Source organism: Mirounga angustirostris, unplaced genomic scaffold (assembly GCF_029215605.1).
Source record: "Mirounga angustirostris isolate CCGP_5_RB_7025 unplaced genomic scaffold, mMirAng1.0.hap1 SCAF_15, whole genome shotgun sequence".
Lineage (NCBI taxonomy): Eukaryota > Metazoa > Chordata > Mammalia > Carnivora > Phocidae > Mirounga > Mirounga angustirostris.
Genome location: NW_026991723.1, coordinates 59,802,967 through 59,829,388, shown reverse-complemented (window position 1 = coordinate 59,829,388; position 26,422 = coordinate 59,802,967). Strand labels below are relative to the sequence as shown.

The window sequence follows — 26,422 nt, the reverse complement described above, 5'->3', positions numbered from 1 at the left end:
GCACACAAGTTCACTTAATCCCTGTGAAGGCCAATGAAGCAGATTTTAGGACCCCCATTTTACAGATGAGGCAACTGAGGCAGAGATCAGCAAAGTGACTTGCCCAAGGTCACATAGCTGGTAAGGGGCAGAACCAGGTTTGAATTTAGATCATCTGCTTATCTCCTCCCTGATGGAGTGCCTTCCCCTGGCTTGTGCTTGGAGGGGGGTGCATGTTGATGGGGCACATGCAGGAAGCCAAGGGGCTGGGGCTCAAGACACCCAGAGATGTTTGCTCCTCTTCATGGGCTCAGGGCCTGACAGCACATCACCCAGAAGTCTCCCTCTGCTCACCTGCATGGTCCTAGACCTCCTGGCCTGGGTGGCAGGACACCCGGATTCTAGTCTGTGCTCCCCTCACCTCTCTGGCCACAGAGGACAATAGTTATAATGACTTGGAAGAGGACCTCAGGGAACTCTTGCTCACCCATTATACAGATATGAAAACTGAGGCCCAGAGAAGAAAAAGAACTTCCCTGATGATGCGCACCAAACTAGACTCAAGACAGCTTTCATCCTGGCCCCTGCCTGGGCTCCCATCTGGTGGCTGGAAACTGATGCTACCATACAGAGGGCCTGAGCCCTGGCCACAGAGGGTGGCAGAGAGTCCAGCAGGGCCCCCTTGGCCAGCCAGGGCCTTTGGGAAATGTGTTTGAATTTCATTTCCCAGCGAGGCATGTCCCCAGGGAGAGGATGAGCATATGGCGCTGCCGGCTGGGGGGCTACGGCCTCTTTAAGGAAGGAAAGGAGGCTTAGCAGGACTTGTCCCACAGGCTTTCAGGAGACCCACCAGGGCAGAGGGAAGAATGAGGGGTCACCCAGTTCTGGAAGCAGACCTGGATCCCCCCCCCCCAGACTTTCAGCTCTGCTGCAGCCCTACATCTGGCTCAGGAAGTCACCTGCCCCTTTCTCAGCCCCTGGGCCAGCTCTTCTGGAAAGCAGAGGACGCTGGCCTGGGGGACTTGTGCACGAGGGAGCCACCTCCACCCAGGACTGAGCCCAGCTCTGTCAGGCTTCGAACTATGGGATCTTCACCACCACATAGGCCTGACAATGGGCACTGTTACTATTCCTCAAAAAAACTGAGAGACAGAGAGACAGAAGGACTTGCCCAAGTTCACCAAGTTTGGTGCAGGCTTCAAGCCCAGGATACAGTGACACCAAAGCCTTTGACCACAACACCCATGACTGCCCTGACCCAAGCCCCCGGCCAGCCCCAGTGGCTCCTTCTGTCACCTCCCCAGGGATTAATTCATCCATGGCCTCAGGGCATCTCTTGGAGCTTCTGCTTCTGCCCAGAGCCCCGCGCTACAGCCTGGGATGCTGGCTGGAAGCCTCTGGCTTTGTGTTAGTGACCCCCACCATACACAGCCCACTCCTCTGACCCTCACCACTTACCTGGTCCTCTTCCTCGAGAACCAGGAGCTCCACCAGTGCCAGTACCCAGTGCCCAGCTGTAGTGGACAGTCCATAAACGTGTTCTCTGTGAGGGGGCCCCTCCAAGGGTGAACACCCCATTCTTCAAATGGGAAAACGGAGTGTTAGCAGGGGATAGTGACCTGCCTGGATCACCAGCAGGCTCCAGGCAGAGCAGTGACCTGCCCAGGCCTCTTGATGTCCAGGCTCAGGTTCCCTCCACGGGACAATTTGGCTTAACAAAGCTCCCCCAGCCGCTGTGCTGCCCGAAGTCTCCACGTGGATGCAAAAGTTGGCATCTGGGCCACTGTTCTGCCTGCCGGGCAGAGGCCTGTCACCCAGATGCTGCCCACCCCAGCTGGTGCACAGACTCCAGGAATGCGCTTCACTGGGAACAGAACTGGAAAAGGTTGCTGAAGATTACTGTAGTCGATTTCTAGGACTCCCTGCAGTGGGAACGACTATTTCTGCTGGGGATTTTTTTTTTTTTTTCCCAGAGTCATTTCCTTAATCCTTTTCAGGGCATGGCTGAGACTTAGTAACAAGCTGTAACAGCTGGAGTACTTGGTTCTGGGAGCAGGGAAGGACGGTTCATTCTTAAATGAGCTTTCTTGATGGCTGAGCTCGGCTATGGCAAAGGGGTTGGGGGTGGGGAGCAGGGATCCAGGGCCTGAACAACAACAGTGCTAGCATAGGACCAGAGGTCAGCACCCCCATTAAACAGATGGAGCCATGGAGGCCTGGGGAGGCTGTTGGGTAGGGGGAGTGGCACAATTCCATGTGCTGACTGGTTCAACGGGGTGGAGCCACGGAGAGGGGGCCATCTCCCCGGAGCCTGGGTTGGCCATCAGGCACCTCAGGACCTCAGGGCAGGGCCATCCCGCTGGAAGGTTCCCTGCAGGAGGAGAGGTTGTGTGGGACCTGGCAGGCATCGGTCTACTTTGTAAGGAAGCTGCCGAGGGTGATGATCTAAGAGAAAGAAATAGCAGGAGGAAAAGCATGGAAGCTTTTTCAGTCAGTTTTCCAGAAGCAGGCTCTTAGCCGAGGACTGGACCCTGTGCAAGTGATTTATCCAGCAAGTGTTCCCAGAGTGAGCCTGGGAAGGAGACGGACACAGGAGAAGGGATGGGAGGAAGGTAAAGGGTGCCATATCTGGCCTAGTCCTGCCCAGGGCTTGGGTGGGGTGGTTTGTTTCTGGAATGTAAGTTACATCTCAGGGTTGTTGAAACTCCAGGCCAGGGAACTGGTCTTCCATACTCTCTGCACACCATCAGTCAGCACCATCCAAGGAGATCTGGGCTGAGTATAGCTTCCTGGAGGAGGCGAGGAGGAGGCCTCACCATGTGATGGGCAACAGGACAAGCGGGTTCTACTGAGGGCAAGGGTTTGAGCAGGACCTGAGGGAGGAGCTCGGGTCCACCGCTGGAAGGCCAAGGTTGCCATGATCCATGTGGGTGAGCACCAAGGCCCCATCGCCGATTTAAGACAGGCCAAGGGGGAGCATGGAGCTCGGAGGATGAGCCAGCTCCCTACAGGCTGTGCGTGAAGATCACTCAACTGTTTCAGCAAAAGTCCCACAAACCACCTCTGGAAGTCCCTCTCTCCTGTGCCGCTGTTTGGGCTGCAAACCCTGATCTGGGACGAGGAGGGACAAATGTCTCAGGAGAAGTGGAACCACGGTATACTGGCCTGACTTGCACTCCAAGAGCCTGCAGGCTGCACGCAGAGAGGAGCCCAGGGCCTGACTGACATCAGGTCTGGGCCCAAAGGGCAGAGCCACGATTGACTAGGGGCAGCCCAGGGGTGGGTGTATTAGTGGCAACTCCTACCCCTCGAGCTGACCCCCCCCTTCCTTCTTTCCTCCCCTCCTTCAGGGCCCCATCTGGACCTCCTGGCCTCCAGCCTCGCCTCCTCCAATCGAATTTCCTAAATTTGCCAGAGGGTCTCCCCTGGAAAGCAAATGTGGCCCTGTCCCTTCCCTGCCTGCCGCCTTCCGTGGCTCCCTATTGTCCTCAGGAAAAAGACCAAAGCCCCAGTGTTCTCCCATGTTCTCCCTGGTGATGAAGATGCTTACCCCCGCAGGGGCTGAGAGCATAACCCTCGGCCAGAAACCAGGAGTCCCAGAGGCCCCCAGCCCACAGGCAGCCACCCAGCTGTCCCAGAATAGGGATGAGCTGCCCCAGGACCTCCCTCCCGGCTTTGCCTCTGTGATTAATTTATGGAAAGCATCTAAACTGGAGTCAACCCAGTCCTGCACATCTCATGTAATCCTGCCTCCGATGGAGGGAGCAGGGCCCTGGGGGTGGAGCTTCTCTTCCAGTGATTACATTTAGTTTTATTTGGGGGTGGGGGGTGGGGGACCCAAAGTGAGGCATTTAAAATCTCATTTCTGCAATCACCTGAGGAGTGAGGAGACTCCCATGTGGCACTTGGTGAGGCCACAGGGAAAGCGGCCATCCTGCAGCCCCAACAGGGGCTTGGAGGGCAGAGTCTGGCTCAGCAAAAACTTCTCTTGGCTCTACCTTTATGCACACCTAGTTCTCCCCTCCGTTGCCTGCACCCTGGTCCAAGCACCACCATCTCTGCTGTAGCCTCCGGACAGGCCCTGCTTCTGCCTGGCCCCGCGGGGGGGGGGGGGGGGGGGGGGGGCTCTTCCAGGCAGCTTGGAGCCTGGTGGTACTTCTGTGAGCAGGAGTCCAGGGCTCTTATCTCCCTGGGGCGAACGCCGGAGCCCCACCCCAGCGCACACAGCCCACACTCCCTCTCTTCTCCCACTCCCCTGGGGTCCTCGCTGTCTTAGACTCTGTCAGGTCTCAGGGCTCCTGCTCGCTCTGGACCCCGGCCTGGAACTCCCTTCCCTACAGATCTCACTCTCCAGTCAGCCCTTCACGGACTTCCCTGATGACACCCCACCATCCATTCTCTACGCCCCCGGCCTGCCTTATTTATCCCCTTAGCACTCACCACTAATCTGATATATCCTAGTTTTTGTTTATTGTCCAGTTTCCCTCTATTCTCCACCAGAATGTAAGCTCTGCGTGCAGGGGATTTGCTTGTTCACGGATGCATCACCAGCGCCAAGAGCAATGCCGGCATGTAGCAGATGCTCAGTACATATTTATCAAATGAGTGAGTGATGTGCCTCTGTCCTTGGGCAGAAAGGGCGGGCCGAGCTCCCCAAGGTGCGCTGGAAGCGCGGAGTCGGCCTACTGCTCGCTGCGCGCTGGTCTCCCGGCCGGCTTCTCCGTGGAAGTTCCGGCCGCAGACAGCAGCTCGGGTCTCTGCCAGTAGCCTCCCAGGACCCTCCACAGCCCTCAGGGCAAGCTTGCCCGGGCCCCTCCCAGCCGGACACCTTCTGGCGTGTTTGGGTGTGGGCGTGAGGCCCAGCTCCCCGGCACACCTGAGTCATAGCCAGAGAGCACCTGCAGCCCCTCTCGTGGGGCCTCAGTCCCACCCTGTCCTAATTTAAGCCTCACAGCAACGTGCTCAGCTAGTCATCACCATCCCCATTTTACAGATGAGGGAACAGTGGTCAGAGGTCAGAGGTCAGAGGCCGCAGAGGTGACTTACCCGAGCGCAGGCTGGTGTCACGAGGCCGAGAGCAGCAGTGTCCTGGGCTTCGAGCCCAGCACTGCTGGAGTTCAGTTCATGCTCAAAAAGTGTTCGGAGAATGAAGAAAAGGGCAAATTTGAATTCCAGGGCTCCCGAGTGAGTGATGAAGACCCTGTAAACAGCGCATGTGCCCACCCATTGCTAGTTGATCGGGGTGGCCCATCCATGCTTGGCTGAGGCCCAAGAATGTGACTGCCCCAGCATTCTGTAAGGAGAAAGAAAAGGCAGTATCTGTCCTCCCACGGATCCAGGGAGGAACCCGAATGACGGTGCCCATCCTCAGCCTTTGGCTTTTCCCTGGGCAGAGACAAGGTCCAGAAGGACCGAAGGATAAGCTAGAGGCAGGGATAGAGCTGGGAGCAAGGCTCCTGCCTCTGGACACCAGTCCCATCTTTGTTCTCTGAGCCTACCCGCTACGTCCACAGTGACTATTTCCCCAGGACCTGCACCTCTGTTTCCTTACGGTAAAGCGAGGCAATTGTACCAATCTAATACAATCAACAATGAAATGAAAGAACACAAGGAAGTGCCTGGCAGAAAGCAAATTCTAATAAGTGAAGCGTATGACTATGAGCTGGATCCAAGAGAGGCTCAGACATCACATTGCCTCCTTCACTGCATTACAGATGGGTCTCACAGGCCTGGAGCTGCAGACTTGATAGTTAGAACAACAATTACTTGTTTAACGGGGAAAAAAAACAAAAGTGCCCGAATGGTAGAGATGATGGGGCAAAACTAGCCCAGCATGGGAGCATTTCGTAAGCATTTTAAATGTACAAGGTAAATACTTTATGAAATGTTAAATATTAATAAAGGCTCATTTTGTCTGAATTCTCCCACCTTTAAAAATGTTTGTCAAGAAACAAATAATTTCAAAGCTGTCCAGTTAAGTGAGCTGTAAACTGGATTTACAATATTGCCAAGTAGGGTATTTTTCAAACTGGCAAACAAATATAAATGTTTCTTCTCATCTTTTGTCAGGATTAGCCTTGAGTTTGGCGCATTTTGAATTACACCATGACAGGAGGGACCCTTCTTGGCATAAGACGCAGTGGTCCTAGACACACCTCTATGTCCCCAGGGCCCCCCACTTGGGAAACAGCACTTTGACAAAACCTATCAAGAACTGTAAGGACCATTTATACACTTTGACTAGTTATTTCCTCTGGAATTTATCCTAATGAAATAATTCCAAAAAAGCAAAGCAAAACTTTAAGCACATAAGGATGTTAATTACAGGATTGTTTATAGTGCGGGAAAATGGTAAACACACTCAACTTAGAACAATAGAGGGATGTTAGTAAATACACTTGAGTCCTTAATGATTCTTCAGCCAATAAAGTGATCATTTTGAAGACTGTAACATCAGGATGATGTTTATGTCCCAAGGTTTCATATCAAAGGAGAAAATGTGAAACTGCATTGAGACTCTGGTCTCTGACTCAGGGCAGTTTTCTTTGCTCTATATTTGATCCTCACATCAGCCCTGAGGGAGACAAAACAGGGTCATTATTTATTCTCCCATTATCCTGGGGAGGAGAGGAGACTGAGCAGGGAGAAGCCACAGAGACCCAGATTCGGAGCTGGGACAACTCCCTGGTTTCCTAACACAGAACCTAGTGCTGCCTCAGAGGACCATCCCCGACAGGGTCACCCCACAGCAAGTCTCCAGTCTCGGGGGAGAGGAAGTGAGTCCCCCTTTTGCTGGGGCAGTCCCCAACTCCCAGGTTAGGACAGTGCAAGACAATGCCCCGTTCTCACGCACCCTGCCCCCTCTCATCCAGGAGCTGTGGCCCCTGGGCTGCCCCTTCCTCTGTCTCTGGCTGGGGTTTCCCCCTAGGCAGATCTGGAAGAACCCCCACTCCCAGGCCCCACCCTGTGCTGAGCTGGCTTATAGGAAGCCCCTTCTGCATTCTTGACCCATGAGATCATGTGGGAAAACCCTTAGAAACCCTAAGACCCACTGCAGGTGCTTGTTGTTCCTATAACTAAAAAAAAGTTGTAAGGTGAATTTTTTTCCATCATGCAAAAATTGTCGATCATCATATAACAAACACTCCCGTCTCTGCTGCCCAGCTTAGAAGATAAAACCTTACAGGGACACTTGAAGTTTCCTGGCATCCCTTCCTGATCCAATGCCCTACCTCGGTCACAAGGGTAAACCAAACCAGAACTGTTTATCCACAAATGTTAAGTAGAATTGTTTTGCATGCTTTTCAACTTTCAGTATGTGGTTTCCTACCATCTAGTATTCACTCAGCAAATTCACTCAACAAATATTTATTGAGTGCCTGCTGTATGTTAGATACCATTCGAAGCCCTGGGAATGTCAGTGAACAAAACAGACAAGATCACTGTTCTCATACTAGGTACATTCCTGTGGGGTAAACCAAACAGTAAACAAAATTTATGAATTATAGATAAAATTTGTTTTTTGATAAATTATATGATATGTTAGAATGCGAGAGGTGCAAAGGAGAAAAATAAAGTCAGAGAGGTGGGGGTGGAATGTTGCAATTTTAAGTAGAATCCTATCCTTCTATATCTTGCTTATTTACTCAGTATTATATTTTTCCTTTTTCTGAATGCACCAACTTTATTCATTCTCTTGTCAATAAACACTTAAGATTTCTTTGTCATTATAGGGACACCTGGGTGGCTCAGTTGGTTAAGCGTCTGCCTTTGACTCAGGTCATGATCCCAGGGTCCCAGGATCGAGCCCCGCATCGGGCTCCCTGCTTGGCGGGAAGCCTGCTTCTCTCTCTCCCTCTACTGTTCCCCCTGCTTGTGCTCTCTCACTCTCTCTGTCAAATAAATAAATACAATCTTTAAAAAAAAATGTATACCATGTATTTATTTTTTTAAGTTTTATTGATTGATTTAAAAACTTTTTTAAAAAAGAAAATGTATTATCTTTTCCCTCCAGCTGCTTTTTTTTTTTTTTTAAGATTTTTATTTACTTATTTGAACAAAAGAGAGCAGAGCTAGAGAGAGAGAGAGACAGCATGAGCAGGGTTAAAGGGCAGAGGGAGAGGGAGAAGCAGGCTCCCCGCTGAGCAGGGAGCCCCATGTGGGGCTCCATCCCAGGACCCTGGGATCATGACCTGAGCCAAAGGTAGACGCTTAGCCAACTGAGCCACCCAGGCATCTCGATAAAGTATTTTTAAATTAAGTTATGTACATTGAGGTTTTTTTTAGATGTAATGCTATTGCACACTTAATAGACGCAGTGTAGTGTAAACACAACTTTTATATGCACTGGGAAACAAAATAATTAATTTGACCCATTTTATTGTGATATTCACTTTATTATGGTGGTCTTGAACCAAACCCACAATATCTCCCAAGTATATCTGTATATACTTTTGTCAAATGCCTTTCTGCATCTACTTAGGTGATCATATGGTTTTTTTTCTTTAATCTATTAATATGGTGTAATGGTAAATTACCATTATCGATGTTCTAATTTTTTTTAAAGATTTTATTTATTTGTGACAGAGAGAGAGCACAAGCAGGGGGAGCGGCAGAGGGAGAAGCAGGCTCCCCACTGAGCAAGAAGCCTGATCTGGGGCTCGATCTCAGGACCCTGGGATCATGAGCTGAGCTGAAAGCAGACGCTTAACTCACTGAGCCACCCAGGCGTCCCTACATGTTCTAATATTAACCCATCTTTGTATTCCTGGTATAAATTCAACTTCATTATGGTAGGTTATCTTTTTCATACACCACTGGATTATTTTAATAACGTTATTTAGGATTATTATGTCTATATTCATGAGTTAAATGGGCCAACAATTTTCTTTTCTCATGCTTTAGTTGTCTAATTTTGGTATTAAGATCATACTGACCTCAAAGAATGAACTTGGAGTATTCTTATTTTTCTATTTCCTGAAAGAATTCATATACAATTGGGATTATCTATTCCTAGAAATATTGGTAGAATTCACCTATAAAACCATCTAGGCTTTGAGTGTTCTTTGTGGAAAGTTTTTAATTATCGCTTCAATTTCTTTCATAGTTTTAGGGTTATTGAGAATATTTTTTCCCAGTTTTGGTAGGAATTTGTCTATTTCTACTAAGACTTCAAATTTGTTGGCATGAAGTGGTTGAGAACATTATCTTATCTTCTTTATTTTAATAATAATCTTATTTGCAAATACAGCTACATGCAAATGCAAAATCTTCAGGTATTTGGCTGTCTTGATCTTATTTTTAAACCTCCGTTTTAACTATAATTGTGTTATTCTTTTCATTTATGATGTTACTTACTGTAGCTTTCTTTTCCTTGATCAGTCTTCCCCAAGATGTGTCTGCTTTGTCTATTGAGAGAATCAACCCTTGGCTTTGTTGGTCTCCATTGCATTTTTGTGTTTTATTTTGTTGATTTTGTTTTGTATCATCTTCCTTATATTGTTTTGGGGTTTATTGTATTTTTACAAAACTTCTTATGTTGGACACTTTAGTCATTAATGTGCTCTGAGGGTATTTGCCTCCCAGCTGAACTCTAGCTGGTTTTGAAGGAACTGTGGGATGGGGACCCCCCTCCACCCCCGCCCCAAAGCAGGACTCCAAAGACCTAAGTTTGGTGCAATTTTGCTTTCTCCCCAAACTATAGTAGCATGATATAAAAAGGAAAAAAAAAAAAAAACACCACAAAGAGGAAGAGAACAATAGAGGAATCATCAGCCACAGCACTTTGCAAGCTGGAAAGTTGATGGATTTAACAGGCCCAAGAAAGCCAAATCCCAAACTTGAAAAAGAAGCTGATGTATAGCACAGAATCATGAAGAGGCCCCAGAAGCAGGCACACCAATTATCTCAGATCTGGGAATGGGCCTTAATAAGGCCTTAATAGGGCCTTAATTGGGGGGACAGAAGAAAGATCCTACAGGTTTGCAGAGAAAAAGTAGATTTGACGCAAAGGATTATGGCTCAAAATGCAATGGATATTTCCAATTGCATCAGTGGAAGCCAGAACACGATGGAATAGTAATATGTTCAACATTTTCCTCGGAAAATTTTGTGGTTAGATTGGTGATAAATATTAGCAAACTAAGTCAATGACAAGAATAAGTTAACTATTGGGGCGCCTGGGTGGCTCAGTTGGTTAGGTGACTGCCTTCGTCTCGGGTCATGGTCCCAGGGTCCTGGGATCGAGTCCCGCGTCGGGCTCCCTGCTCTGCAGGGAGCCTGCTTCTCCCTCTCCCACTCCCCCTGCTTGTGTTTCCTCTCTCGCTGTGTCTCTCTCTGTCAAGTAAATAAATAAAATCTTAAAAAAAAAAAAAAAAAAGAATAAGTTAACTATTAACTCCAGGGAAAACAAAATGTTATACAGGGGGAAAAAAAGGTATTCTATACAGCTCATTTGACAACAGATTTATAGTCATAAGAAGGTGAATAACGAATATTAATCTAATCAGAATTACAAATAACTGTACTGGGAGGCTGATGATGGAGGCGAGGAGAGGTACGTGCATGTTCTGTGGGGTGTGTAAGAGCGGGGGTTGGAGAGAGACAAAATCCTCCCTTTCCATGATGGGAAGTCATTACATCATGCCAAAACCTGAAAAATCACGAAGTAGCAAATAAACATGCTATTTAGAGAAAACACAGTAAATACCAAAAGACCGAAGGCAGCATCTCTGAGAAAGAGGGGTAATGGGGTGGGGCAGGGAGGGTGAGGGGGGGGCTTCAAGGAATTGCTAATTTTCCTAAATTCCTAAAATTATATGCATGTATAACTTTGATAAAAACTAAATTTTAAAAACCCCTGTGATTAGCAGCCTCATATGTATATCCTTAAGATAGCTTCATTTTTTCCCCTGGGATAGATTCCAGAAGTGAGGCTGCTGGGTCAACAACAGGCATGCATGGACTGAAGATCTTATCCACAGCGCTGAAGAGCGCACCAGTCTCATCCCTGTCAGAAGGGTAATGGTCTCTATTTTCCAGGCTTTGCAAACACCGTTATCAATTTTCAGATCTCTGTCCATTTGGTGGTTAAAAAAGAAAAAAAAGTATCATACTGGAATTTCAATTTGCATTTCTTTGACTACCAAATAGTTTTATATTTAACATATTTAACCATTTTTAGTTCTTCTTTAATTTCCTGTTACAGTTCTTTGTCCATTTTTATCTTGGAGTGTTCATCTTTTTCACTACTGATTTGTAAGGGCTCTTAAAATAGTGAGCCTACTAATTCTTTATCACACATATTACAAATATCCGCTCCCCCCTCTGTCGGTCCTTCTGCTTTTAATTTTCTTTTTTGATGTGAGGGAGTTTTCATTTTTATGTAATTAAGTCTCTCTTTTATGCTTTTTGCCTTTGGGATCATGGCTGGACAGTCCTTGCTCATCCTTGGGCTATGACAAATACAGCATTTCGTGTAAGTTCATCTCGTATTCATATTTCATTGCCTCTAAGTTTTTCACATTTTAAATCTCTGAAATTGGGACATCTTTATAATCACTGGTGCTCAGGGGACAGTCACTGCCTGCCAGCCACCCACCAAAATGTGGAAATGTGCAGAGAGTATCAGTGACTTGTGTAACAGTCCTGGAGACAAGAGGGGAGCCCTCTTAGCTGTATTATCACCTGTTTCCTTTTCCTGCTGGGCACAGAACTACACTGTACCTCCCAGGCCTCCTCGCAGTTAGGTGTGGTCTGTGACTGGGTTCTAGCCATTGGATTGGGGGTGAAAGTGATGTATTGGGCTTCCCTGCTGGGCCCATAAAATTTCCCATGGGATTCTTTCCTCTCTTTCTAATGTCTGTGCATAGAGGATGTAGCAGGAATTCTAGGCAATGGCAGATCCAGAAGGCAGAGAACAGTTTCGGTTACCAAAAGGCACCATGGGAGGTGCCTGCTGACTGGGAATCCTCATCCTTCTTCTTTTTTTTTTTTTTTTTTTAAAGATTTTATTTATTTATTTGAGAGAGAGAATGAGATAGAGAGAGCATGAGAGTGGGGAGGGTCAGGGGGAAAAGCAGACTATCTGCTGAGCAGGGAGCCCGATGCGGGACTCGATCCCGGGACTCCAGGATCATGACCTGAGCCGAAGGCAGTCGCTTAACCAACTGAGCCACCCAGGCGCCTGCCTCATCCTTCTTCTTGTGAATAAGTAATAAACTGTTATTGTGGCAAGCCTTTGAGATTTGGGTATCTGTTTGTTATAGCAACTAGCACTGCTGATACCTGACAACCCTTGTCTTAATTCTGACTCGAATCCGAATCCCTCCAGACTAGAGCTTTATGTCTTTTCATTGAGTATGAGTATGATGTTGGCTCTTGATTTTAGATAAATGCACTTTATCGTGTTCTTCTTCTTTTTTAATCAAGCCTTGGTATTGGAGTTATTCTAAGTGTGTAAAATTAATTGGAAAAATTTTAATTTTTTTCTGAGCTCTGGAAAAGCATGGGCACTAACTGTTACATGAAACTCTGACAAGATCCATCCTGAGAACTGCCTGCAAGAGAAATGCTTTTATAAGCTTTACTTTCATTTCTTTTTCAAATTACTTTTTTAAGACTTCATTATTTTTTTGGAACAGTTTTAGATTTACAACAAAATTGAGAAGAAGGTAGAGAGTTCCCATATACCTCTTGCCCCCACACATACAAGCCTCCCTCGTTATCAACATCACTCACTAGTATGGCTCACTGTCAACCAAGGGTGGACCTGCGGCTGACACATCATTATCCCCCAGAGTCCGTAGTGCACATCAGGGTTCGCTCTTGGTGTTGCACATTCTCTGGGTTTGGACCAATGTATAATGACATGCATCTGCCATTACAGCTCATACAGAGTATCTTCATTGCCTTAAAAGTCCTCTGTGCTCTGCCTCTTCATCCCTCCCTGCCCCCACCCCCACAACCACTCATCTTTCTACTGTCTCCATAGTTTTGCCTTTACCAGAATGTCATATTGTTGGAATCATACAGTATGTAGCCTTTCAGACTGGCTTCTCTCACTTACTGATATGCATTCAGGTTTCCTCCATGTCTTTTCATGGCTTGATAGCTCATTTCTTTTCAGTGCTGAATAACATTCCATCGTCTGGATGTGCCGCAGTTTACTTATCCATTCACCTCCCCGAGTACCTCTGGGTTGCTTTCAAATTTGAGCAATTATGAATAAAGCTGCTACAAACATCCGTGTGCAGCTGCTTTTTGTGGACATAAGTTTTCAACTCCTTTGGGTTAATGCCAAGGAGCTCGAATGCAGGATCATATGGTGAGAGTATGTTTGGTTTTGTAAGAACCTGCCAAACTGTCTTCCGAAGTGGCTGCACCATTTTGCACTCCCACCAGCAGTGTGTGAGTGTTCGTGCTGCACCACATCCTTGCCAGCATTTCTTGTTGTCAGTGTTGCAGATTTTGGCCATTTTAAGAGGTGGTTAGTGGTACCTTATTGTTGTTTGAATTTGCATTTCCCTGACGACATATGGTATGGAGCATCTTTTCATGTGCTTATTTGCCATCTGTGTATCTTCTTTGGTGATAAGGTCTTTGGGCCATTTTTTCATTGGTTTGCTTCTTTTCTTATTGCTGAGTTTATAGAGTTGGGTATTTTGGATACCAGTCCTTTATCAGATATGTCTTTTGCAAATAGTTTCTCCTAGGCAGTGCTTGTCCTCTAACTCTCTTGATATTATCTTCCCTAGAGCAGAAGTTCTTAATTTTAATAAAGACCAGCTTGTCAATTCTTTCTTTCATGGATTGTGTTTTTGGTGTTGTATCTAAAAAGGTATCACAATATCCAAGGTCATCTAGGTGTTCTTTTCCAATTATTTTTTTTCCCTTAGTGGTAAAATATAAATAATGGGAAAAGAAAGTCATACATAATTCTACTTCCTAGGGATGAATATTGATAGAATTTTGGTGTATATCCTTTCAAATATGCACTCACATTCACACACTTACATAAATGGGGCCATTGTCCCCATTTTACCAGTTTGCAATCTGCTTTTTATACTTAAAAATATGTCATACATATTTTCCATAATAATATATTTATTTAATGTTTATATATTTGTTTTTCAGGTTCCAAAAGTAAATATGTTCATTATATAGTTCAAATATTACAGGAATATACAATGCAGAAAGTGAAAGCTTTCCAATTTCTTTAATGGCATCTTTATGCTTTCCATCTCTTTTCGAGTTGATCTTGTAAATATTTATTTTCATAGGAAATTATCCATTTTGTAAACCTTTCAAATCTATTAACTTAATCTCAAAATCTATTAACTTAGTCTTTTTTTTTAAGATTTATTTATTTATTTGAGAGAGAGAGCATGAGAGTGGGGAGGGTCAGAGGGAGAAGCAGATTCCCTGCTGAGCAGGGAGCCCGATGCGGGACACGATCCCAGGACTCCAGGATTATGACCTGAGCTGAAGGCAGTCGTCCAACTGACTGAGCTACTCAGGCGTCCTCTATTAACTTAGTCTTAAACATAAATCCCTACCATACTTAAAATTTATCACCTTTCTTTGGGTCCAACTGAGGAATTCCTCACACAGTTCTCTCCACCTTCTCCATCTTCCAACATCAACATTTTCTTCAAGGTCCTGCTAAAACGTGGCCTCCAGGTTCCTTGGACAGACTAAGTCTCCCCCATCTCTGCCTGACACACCCCTTCCTACAGCGGGAAGTTCGCTCCTCTCACGAAAGCCCCTAAGCACACAGAGGCAGCTGCAGGGAGTAGAAAGAATGCAGCCAGAGCTGGCTTTGAGTCTGAGTCTTGCTGCTTTCCCACTGGGGATCTTAGGCCCTTATTTCACCCGAGCTTAAGGGCTCTCATCTGTAAAATGGGAAGATGATCATACCTACCTCCCAGGGTGAATGTAAGAATTAAATGACACACTCATGAAAGGTCCCTGGTGCTCATTATTCTATGTGATGTGCGAATATAGCCCTTGTCAGCATCCAAGGGCAGAGTCCGGAGCCTGGGTCTCAGGAGCTCCAGGAAACACTGACTTGAAAGCCACAATGGAAGCCCTGAGAGGCCATGTACAGAACCTGGCAGGTGGGTGGAAACCCCCGCACAGCTGGTTTTCCCTTCTGTTGGACAAGCCCTAAGGTGCCCCGCGGGCCCAGGATACTGAGTGAGGGTTGTTTTCCCAAACTGTCTGTGCTGCCTGGCTTGGCCTCTGGCCTGAGGAGTGGCAGAAGACCCAAAAAGTTGAAAGCAGGGACTCAAAGAGATATTTCTATTCATAGCAGCAGTATTCACAATAGCCAGAATATGGAATTAACCCAAGCATCCTCCATGGATGAATGGATAAATGAAGTGTGGTATATACATACAATGGAATATTATTCAGCCTTAAAAAGGAAGGGAATTCTGACACGTACTCTAAGTTGGATGAACCTTGAGAACATTATGCTAAGTAAGATAAGTCAGTCACAAAAATACAAATACTATATGATTCCACTTATATGAAGTACCTAGAGTAGTTAAATTCATAAAGACAGAAAGTAGGATGGTGGTTGCCAGGGTTTGAGAGGAGGGTTACTAGGGAAGTATTGCTTAATGGGTATAGAATTTCAATTTTGCAAGATGGAAAGAGTTATGGAGATGAATGGTGGTGATGGTTTCACAATAATGTGAAAGTACTTAACGCCACTGAACTATACACCTAAAAATAGTTAAAATGGTAAATTTTCTGGTATGTGTATTTTACCACAATTTAAAAAATGTTTTGGGGGCCTTCTAGTTGCCCAAGCTGGGGATTTCCAAGCCACCACCTAGAAAACCGTGTCCAGTGGGCACCAGGGGCACAGAGGTCTGATGACTGAATCCTGAGCCTGCTCCCTACTACCTTCTCCACATGGCAAATGCCAAGGAGATAGGAGCCTGTGATGTCCTAGCTTCCTCCCGGCTCTGATGAACTAAGATGAGAACTAGAGAGAATGGAAACATGGGCTTTGAAAAAGTAGATAGAGAATTAAAAATACAATTGAAAATCACGCTCACTATTCCAAGATTAAAAACATTCTTTAGAAACTGGGCTTTATTAGCCGACATGCTTCCTGCATCGTGCGGGAGGGAGGGGGCCGGGTCACCGGTGCTCTCTGTAGGGGGCAAGCAGGTGAAATGATTATGAAATATGTCAAATAAATGGTCCTTTTTTCTCCCCAGGAGATAAGGAAAGGTAATTTGGTCTGTCAGTCTCGCACACAGAAGACGTCATGGTCAACTGCATTAATACTGAATACTTTGTCCAGAGTCACAGAGCTAAAAGAAATTACAGAATCTTTCTCCTGTGAATTCTGGCATGACTCTCAGCAGACCTTTCCCCACCTGAATTCACAAGAGAGATGAATAATAAAAGGCAGGGCCTACAGTGGGACCTAGAGCCCGCTGCCGGCTGTCTGCTGGCTGTCTGGGCATGGTAGCCAGAGCCAAGCTGCTTTCCTCTGCACCTAAGACCCCGTCTCCCAGCCAGCCTCTCCAGCCTCCCAGGTCACCACACCCTTCCTGGGTCCTGTTTCAGCCAGACCAAACCCCAGCCGTTTCCTGCGGATCGCCAGTTAGGTCTCGGCCCTGTCCCCCCTTATCTGCACTGTGAAAGCTCATCATCCCAGCCAGTCCCAGAGCACCCCATCTCCTCTGACACCATTTCCCGCCTGCAAATGCTCACTTCTTTCTGCAGTTGTTAGGGGGATGTTGTGTCCAGATCTTCTTTCCCTAAACACCCCAGACCTCCTGGAGGAAAGACAGCCAGGCAGCCTCCCCTCCTTTTCTAGCCCAGGGTCTGGCACTTCCCAGTAGAAGGGATGAGTTCATGAGGTCTCTGCAAGTTTTCTCTTTTATAATATAACAAAAGTATGTATAGGGTGTGTTTTTTCTTTTCTTTCTTTCTTTCTTTGGAATTGGTGGTGGCAAAGGGGTGTGCTGGCCAGGCTGGGGTGGACACTGGGAGGCTCTCTAAATCCACTGTCAAGTTGCCCTGCAGCAGTGGGGTCAGGGAGCCCAACCCCAGACCCTTACCCAGCGGCTGGACAAAGTCCCTGCCCTTTCTGCTTTTGCAGATTTGTCAGTCTGGGGAACAGGGAAACCTCTTTTGACACAGTTATATTCCCTCATGTAATAAGGTACCGCATTATTTTTAGAATGTTTTACCCAATTAGTTTTATTATCAGTTAATTATGTATTAACATTTTAAGAAAATGAATATTTGCCCAGCTACTTAAGCTAAATCATTAAATATGTATTTATTCCTTTTTTTTTTTTTTTAATGCATGTCTGTTATCTTCTGCAGATGTAGAAGACATGTTTGGAGTCATCTGGGCCTCTGAAACAGACCCTGTACAAAAGTGCCTTCTTGGCTACAAGAGGAGGGTTGTGGGGGGCTGGGAAAGACCTGGAACGTGAGGCTCACAGCATGTAGCAGAGACCAGGGCCTCAATGGTAAGTGGGGAGGGCCACCATCACACTGCTGCAGCTTGGTAAAATTTGGGTGAGGGGAGGTGGGTGCAGCTGAGAGTCACATGTGTGAAGGTAGGTGAATGTGAAACCATCACCTGGAGGGCTATGGCTTTAAGAAATAAAATTCAACTGGGTGCAGGGTGGCTCAGTGGGTTAAGCATCCAACTCTTGATCTCAGCTCAGGTCTTGATCTCAGGGTCGTGAGTTCAAGCCCCATGTTGGGCTCCAAGCTGGGCATGAAGCCTCCTTAGGAAGGAAGGAAGGAAGGAAGGAAGGAAGGAAGGAAGGAAGGAAGGAAGGAAGGAAGGAAGGAAGGAAGGAAGGAAGGAAGGAAGGAAGGAAAGGAGGGAGGGAGGGAGGGAGGGAGGGAGGAAGGAAGGAAGGAAGGAAGGAAACCTCCTCTTGACACATCTGGGTGGTTTGGTGAAGCCTCCCAGAGGACAGTAAACCTAGCCCCATGGGACCCAGACTCACCAAGGTATTTGTCCTTGGACCAGCTGGCAGGCTTAAGCGGATCAGTTCCCTGGGTTTATAGTAAGGAGGTGGTGCTGTGGTCACCCAAGGCCCTTCCTGCCCTGCCCTTGCCCTCACTGCCAGCCTGTGAATCACACAGAGGTTGCCCCAAATCTCCAACCCACATAGTGAGGGGAGGTGAGAGCCATTACAGCCCCAGGACACAGTCAGGGGAGAGATGCCAACTCCCTCCCAGTGTTCCCTGCAGATGGAGATGCCCAGTAACCGTCTACACCAGGAATCAGTAAACTCAGGCCTGTGGGCCAAATCCTGCCAGGTACCTATTTTTGTATGGTTTGAGGGCTATTTACATTTTGAATGGTTGGAAAAAATAAAAAAAGAATAATATTTTGTGACACATGAATATTATATAACATTACAGTGTCTATAAATAAAGTTTTATTGGAACACATTCAAGTTCATTCATTTACACATTGTCTGTGGCCCTTTTGTGCTACAGTGGCAGAGTAGTTGTGATAGAGACTATATGGCCTTAAAGGCTAAAATATTTACTCTTTGGCTCTTTACAGAAAACGTGTGTCAGCTCCTTCCTGATCTACAGTACTTTTCTGTGGGAGTTACAAGGGAAATCTTCTTTTTGTTTTTTAAAAGATTTTATTTATTTATTTGAAAGAGAGAAAGTGAATGAGAGAGCATGAGCAGGGAGAGAGGGAGAAGCAGACTCCCTGGCTGAGCAGGGAGCCCAACGTGGGGCTCGATCCCAGGACCCTGGGATCATGACCTGGGCCGAAGGCAGATGCTTAACCAACTGAGCCACTCAGGCATCCCAAGGGGAATTTTCTTTTAACAGACTAGATAGGATTTCCCAGTTGTTTGTTGTAGTGAGATATGGATATAAATCACTTAATAAACACCTAAGCGCTTTCTTGGTTGGGTCACTAAGTAAACAGAGATAAATCAGATCTAGTCCCTACCCTGAAGACAGGCAGGTGTGTATGTATGTAAATTGCAGTATAGAGGGATTAGCTCCACAGTGTGTATTTTTTACAAGATACTTGGAAGCATAAAGGAGGGAGTGACTAACTCTGCCTGGGGAAATCAAGGAGGGCTTCTGAGAGGAAGTGATGAGTGAGCATCATTACTGCATTTAGCTGAACAGACTGTGTATTTAAGTCAAGGGCACCCCCTACACAGTATAAACCTGAATAGGTCTTGAAGGACTCTTGATTGAAAGTGAGAGATATTTAACTCACTCAAGCCTATCAAGGAATTCAGTGGTAATTCCTTTCTAACTGAAAGGTAGAAGTCTGGGTACAACCAGGAAAGACTTGATGTGGGGGTTCAGGCACTGCTGTAGGGCCCAATCTCCCAATCTCTTGGAGGAACCCCCCTTTGTCCCAGGGACTATAGAACAATCCCAGAAAAGGATATGGATTGGCTGCTTGATCACATGCCCACTCCTGAACCGATCACTGCACTGAGGAGGCAGGGCAGAGTGATCCTTGAGACCATCTACCTCAAAGGGCCAGAGTTGGAGGATGGAGCCATCATGATGGACAGCCTCACGGAGTTGGGGAGGAGTGGTTCTCTCAAGGAAACTTGCAAACAAAATCACACATCCAGCACAAAGAGTCAGAAAGACCTCTTCCAGAAGACCGGACAGGAAAAGTCTGTAACCAGGACATTGCCAGTTCTTGCCAGTTCTATCCCCAGGGCCTCTGCAATGCACAAGACCATCACCAGCAGTGGCACTTGAGATGTACCATGGACAGCTCTGCCCGTTCCAGCTCATGAGGACTGGTGACCTCTGAACACAGTGGAGGAAGAGAAAGCAGGCTCTCCTTTCCCCACCTTCTCTCGGCTGTTAGAGCTCAAAGAGTGCTTGGAGTCTATTTATTTGATCCACGGAGCACTTTGTTTTTATTTATTTATTTATTTATAATTTTATTTCATTATTAGAGAGAGAGTGCACACGAGAGGGGGGAGAGGCAGAGGGAGAAGCAGGCTCCCCGCTGAGCCCAGGACCCTGAGATCATGACCTGAGCCAAAGACAGATGCTTAACTGACTAAGCCACCCAGGTGTCCCCAGGGAGCACTTTAAAATGACAAAACCAGCCACTGACTAGGAGAAAATATTTGCAAAAGACACATCTGATAAAGGACTTGTATCCAAAATACCCAAACCACTCTTTAAACTCAGCAATAAGAAAACAAACAATCCAATGAAAAACAGCCCAAAGACCTTAACAGACACCTCACCAAAGAAGATACACAGATGGCAAATAAGCACATGAAAAGATGCTCCATACCATATGTCATCAGGGAAATGCAAATTCAAACAACAATAAGGTACCACTAACCACCTATTAAAAGGGCCAAAATCTGCAACACTGACAACAACAAATGCTGGCAAGGATGTGGTGCAGCACGAACACTCACACACTGCTGGTGGGAGTGCAAAATGGTGCAGCCACTTCGGAAGACAGTTTGGCAGGTTCTTACAAAACCAAACATACTCTCACCATATGATCCTGCATTCGAGCTCCTTGGTATTAACCCAGAGGAGTTGAAAACTTATGTCCACAAAAAAACAGCTGCACACGGATGTTTGTAGCAGCTTTATTCATAATTGCTCAAATTTGAAAGCAACCCAGAGGTACTCGGGGAGGTGAATGGATAAGTAAACTGCGGCACATCCAGACGATGGAATGTTATTCAGCACTGAAAAGAAATGAGCTATCAAGCCATGAAAAGACATGGAGGAAACCTGAATGCATATCAGTAAGTGAAAGAAGCCAGTCTGAAAGGCTACATACTGTACGATTCCAACAATATGACATTCTGGTAAAGGCAAAACTATGGAGACAGTAGAAAGATGAGTGGTTGTGGGGGTGGGGGCAGGGAGGGATGAATAGGCAGAGCACAGAGGACTTTTAAGGCAATGAAGATACTCTGTATGAGCTGTAATGGTAGATGCATGTCATTATACATTGGTCCAAACCCAGAGAATGTGCAACACCAAGAGCGAACCCTGATGTGCACTATGGACTCTGGGGGATAATGATGTGTCAGCCGCAGGTCCACCCTTGGTTGACAGTGAGCCATTCTGGTGCAGGGTGTTGATAATGAGGGGGGCTGTGCATTTGTTGGAAAGGGGGTATATGGGAACTCTCTGTACCTTCCTTTCAATTTTGCTAAGTTGAATCTAAAACTGAAATGATCTAAAACTGCCCTAAGAAAATAAAGTCTTTAAAAATGATAACAAGAGCTCATGAGCTAGAATGCATACTGCTTTCTTTTAAAAGCTTCTCTACTCAGCCGCAAACCACAGGAATTAAATTTTATAGTGTATTTTACAGACAATGAACGTGGAGCAAGGTCACAAATACATGTTGAGATTACAAGACAAGACACTGAACAGAGACCAGCAATCATCGGCAGCCCTGTGATGGCCGCATGGCTTGGAGATGCACATCTAACATCACCCTCACCCCCACCAGCCGGCACCTCTCTTGCTGCCCCCTCTGCTCTGCACCCACCATTTCTTAAAGGTGGGTCACTGCAAGGAAGGGAGAATGATGCAGGTGTGCTTTGCGTGTTTCTTGTGTATTTAAAAGTACACGTAAGAAGGATGTCACAGATACCTCTTTGGCTTTTTTACCTGAGTGACATTTTTGGCCAAACGCAGTTTTTGTCCAACCCCCAACCATTTAGTCCAACCCTCTAGTTTTATAGATGGGAAAGCAAGGCCCAGTGATGGAAAGGGACTCTTGCAAATGGTTTCAACAGCTGGTACTTGTTCTGAGAATAGACACATTTGAATTCAGTCGGATGAAGAACATAGGAAGGTCTGCAGGTGGTGTTGCTTGTACGGGGCCTGGGGAAGACTTTGGCTCCATCTTCTCATTTAACCTTGGGGTTTTTTTTAAATAATTTTTTTTTTTAGTAATCTCTATACCCAATGTGGGGCTCGAATTCACAAGCTTGTGATCAAGAGTCACATGCTCTTCCAACTGAGCCAGCCAGGTACCCCATAACCTTGGGGGTTTTTTATTAAGGGTGGGAAATATTGCTTTTCTTGACCTCAAAGATGAAGGCTGTAACACATGGGTCACTTAGGTGTTATTAGAGAAGACATTAAACAAATTAAATGTAGTACATCCCCATGTAATAATACATCTATGAAAAGTGGTACGTCTATGAAAAACTCTACTGCTGTCAAACATGGCAGCTATGAAAATGAGGACCGTGATAGCTTGATGGCAATCAATGATACTGCAGTTACTGGCATCCTTATATCCATGTCCTTGACCCTAAAATTTGTAGTCCCTCTCACTCTGACTTTGGATGCTCACAAGACCTGCTTTGACCAACAGAGTGTGATGGTGGTAAGATCTAGGGTGTGGTCACCCTTGCTGCCCAGGCAGTGGCTGGCCAGCCATTAGACGTGTGAGTGAGGCTATCTTAGACCAATCAGCTGAGCCACCAGCTGGGCACAGATGCATCAACAACCCCAGTCAAGACTAACTAAGCCTGTTCAGACCAGTAGAATGGCCCATTTGATCCACAGACTCAAGAGAAATTATAAATCTTGTTTTAACCATGAATTTTGAGTTGGGTTGTTATTCAGCAATAGCTAATGGGTACAGAGGTATTACTGAGAGGAGACAGGGAAGTACCTGGAAAAAGCTGGATAAAAATGTGCATGAAATACGATCTCTACCATGTGATAAGATACACAGCAGTAGCCCATGCCCACTCACACTTATGGAAAATTCTAAATGGAAACACACCCAGTATCTCAGGGGTGGTATTAAGGGATGTATGGGAATAATTTTATTTTTCCCCTTTTCTCTTTTTCAAATTTCCTGTGATGGTCTTACCTTACTTTTCTAAACATGCCTTTTCATAAAATAAAGTGCAGGCTGGTCCCACTCAAGGCTCTCATGTTGGAGGTAGCAATGGGCCCATCGACTTCTTTTTTGGAGGATTCGACCCAAACATTTGTGCCACCATCAGAACAAGCCCCTATTATGGCCAAAGACCGCTATTGACATGAGGCAAAAAAATCCTTTCTTCACACTTTGATGCCACAAATGAGCAAAGCCCAAACAACGGTCTTCCCTGCTCCAGACTACTGGGGCACCAATGAACTTCATTTGTTTTCTCCTTTGTATTTCCCCCTGAACCATTTCCTGTCCTGGCTAAGGGATGCTGAGTCTCCCACCCCAGCCTCTTCTGCAGTAATTCTCCTCCCTTCTGTCTCAGCATATGCATATCCTCCAAAGATTACAGGCTCAGCTCTAGTCCTGCCTCCTCTAGGGAGCAGCTCTGGTCTCCTCAGCTGCAGAAGACCCTCCATTCTGAGCTTCTGGAACACTTCCTTGGACCACACAAGTCTCCTTCTCACCATGTAGTATTAATACCCATATTCACCTCTTTATCCAAACTTTGAGCTCAGTGAGGACAGGGTCACTGTATGACCCTATGGATTTTGGCTTCCCCTACTCCAGGGGCTGCAAGGCCAGGAATAAAGGAAAAATCGTACACAGAGAGAAATTTGGAAATGATCATTCTAACGCTCTTGGTTTATAAATGGGGAAAGTGAGGACAAGAGTCAAGGTGTGCCTCATCTACACATCCACACATGGTGGCAAAGACAGAACTTGAACTCACATCTATTGAGCTGTGTCCAGTATCCTTCCTACTGGGCGCTCAGCCTCCAGCAAGGTGGTGGACCAGGGCCAGGGACATTCAGGGGCCAGAGATGAAGGAGGCACTCCCTCCCATGGCAGAGTCTGCATTCCCCCAGCCAGGAGAGCGCGTTCCCCACTTGCCCCACCCTGGGCCCCAGACTCCAGTGGGCTGAGCGCCTGCTTGGCAACAGCCCTGCTGCTCTTTTGGTCCACAGCCCTGGGCCTGGACTGGCTTCACTATTTTGCAGTAGAAAGACCATCACAGCACCCTGCTCATGGGCACAGCAGGTGAGAATACACGTGGGCTTGACATTTAGGGCAGGTGTCTTGAGAACTACCATTGCAGGAGCTGAGGTCACCACCTCGTCACCATTGAAGTATTCTTTTGTTTTATTCTATTTGATTTGAGATCGTTGCTCTCGGTGATGCTATAACTCCGCCCACCACACACGCACTATCCCTCTGGGGTGGCCTTAATAAGGTGAAAATGTGTCAAGGACAGTGAAATCAGGAACCTTCTGGAACGATGAAGAGATAGGCTTAGTCCCTTCAAAAACTGAAGTTAGGTATTTTAAAGATTTTTGAGTAGTGGAGGAACTTTCAGTCTCATCTAGGAAAATGATAGAGCAGAATAAAATTTAAATTTTAAATTTACGTTACCTCTTCAGGGTCCCTGGCTGGCTCAGTCAGAAGAGCATGTGACTCTTGACCTTCAGGTAGTGAGTTCAAGCCCCACACCGGGTGTATAGATTACTAAAACAGACAAACAAACAAACAAACAAACAAACTTAAATCTCTGTTGGGGCGCCTGGGTGGCTCAGTCGTTAAGCGTCTGCCTTCGGCTCAGGTCATGATCCCAGGGTCCTGGGATTGAGCCCCGCATCGGGCTCCCTGCTCAGCTGGAAGCCTGCTTCTCCCTCTCCCACTCCCCCTGCTTGTGTTCCCTCTCTCGCTGTGTCTCTCTGTCAAATAAATAAATAAAATCTTTAAAAAAACAAAACAAAACACTTAAATCTCTGTTACCTCTTCAAACAGGTAAAATGTCTTTAGGATTTTTTAGGATACATTTGTACCTCTGTTCACAGATCATTTTCTTTGTTAGGGGTGATGCACTTAGGAGACTCAGAAAAGCGGGGAGAGAGGTCAGGGGTGATTCGGTCAAGGTCATGCCCTAGAGCAGAGGGGAGTAAGTCCCCAAGGGGGGGGGCCCTGTCCAGGGCCACACCCAGGGCTCAGACTCCCAGGCCAGGAACAGAGAGCAGGGCCTGTGGGGGGGGGCAGACACTGGTTCCTGGCATTGTCCATTCCTTCCACAGCTGCCTTTGGGTATCTCCCCTGTGCCAGGCACAATTCCAGGCACCAGGATGCAGCTGTGAATGAGCCGGGGCCTGGTCTGGTGGACTTAGGTGCTGGAGAACAGTGGTGAGCTCGGTGAAGGAAGTCGAGCAAGGTGAGGTGACAGGGTCCGGGTGGAGGCCCATCATTCCAGGAGGTCAGCGAAGGTCTCCCTGAGAAGGTGATGTCTGAGCAGAGACCTGGGTGGTAGGAATGAGGCGGGCTCTGCGCTGGGAGGAGGGCAGACAGAGGCTGGTGTGACTGGAGGGGAGTGAGGGAGAGGAAGTCAGGAGGTGATAGGGAGAGAAGGAGCTGGAAGGTGGGGTGGGCTAAGTTGGGACTGAATTTCATTCCAAGTGCTATGGCGAGCTCATTCCCAATGCTGAGACTGCTTCTCCCCTCAACAGGGTGGCCTGGAGTTTCCCAAATGGGGGTGCTTCTCAAGAGAAAATGTGCTTCTGTGCAGGAGCCAGTTAGAGGGGGGCCCTGGGAATATGTGTGTGGGGAGAACGGAGCTTGGGGGTATGGGAACTGGGGGAGATCTGCCCAGAGCAGAGAGAGCCCAGGGGGGCCAACCAGGGCACAGCGGGCAGATGAAGGACACGTGACTCTGGAGGTAAAGCCAGAGCCAGTGCAGGAAGTCATGGGGAGGCAGAGTCAAGCACAACCTGTAAGAGTTTTCTCGTGGTCAGAGCCGTTCAACAAAGATGGGGTCACTGCAGTGGGAAAGAGTGTGGGGCTTTCTCAAAAACTTAAACATAGAATTCCCATATGATCTAGCAGTCCCATGGCTGGGTATATAACACAAAGAATAGAAAGCAGGAACTCAAAGAGATATTGCACATTCATGGCAGCATTATTCACAATAGCTAAAAGGTGGATGCGACCCAACCGTCTATCCACAAATGAATGGATAAACCAAATGTGCTATGCACGGATAATGGAATATTATCCAGCCTTCAAAAGGAAGGAAATTCCAGCATACGCTCTGTCATTGAAAACATTATGAAAACCTTGAAGACATTATGTTAATTAAAATAAGCCAGTCACCAAAGGACAAATACAGTATGATTGTGTGTATATGAAGTCTCTAGAGCAATCAAGTTAATGAAGACAGAAAATGGTAGTTGCCAGGGGCTGGAGAGGGGAAATGGAATGGAGGGTCAGCTTGGGAAGTTAAAAATGTTCTGGAGATGGATGGTGGTAAGAGTTGCATAACAGTATGAATGGGATTAATGCTACTAAACTATACGCTTATGGATGGTTAAAATGGTATGTTTTATGTTGTGTACACTCCCCACAATAAAGACAAAAGAGTTGTTGCACAGGGACTTGGGCTGACTTGGGAAGTAGCGGTCTGTCCTTTAGTGGAGATGTGCGAGAGAGGCTGGCAGCTTCTGGATGCCGGGGAGCAGG

General features: G+C 46.6%; 1 long non-coding RNA gene across 1 annotated transcript in view; it reads right to left on the bottom strand.

Annotated features, from left to right (window-relative positions):
• The window catches only part of LOC135362672 (uncharacterized), a 29,696-nt gene extending 5,177 nt beyond the window's left edge, over positions 1-24,519 (bottom strand). The window contains exons 1-2 of the long non-coding RNA XR_010407621.1: positions 24,332-24,519; positions 5,026-5,272 (exon numbers count right to left, since the gene is read on the bottom strand). This is a non-coding gene — a long non-coding RNA (uncharacterized LOC135362672). The remainder of the gene's footprint in view (positions 1-5,025; positions 5,273-24,331) is intronic.
• Positions 24,520-26,422: the final 1,903 nt, after the last annotated feature.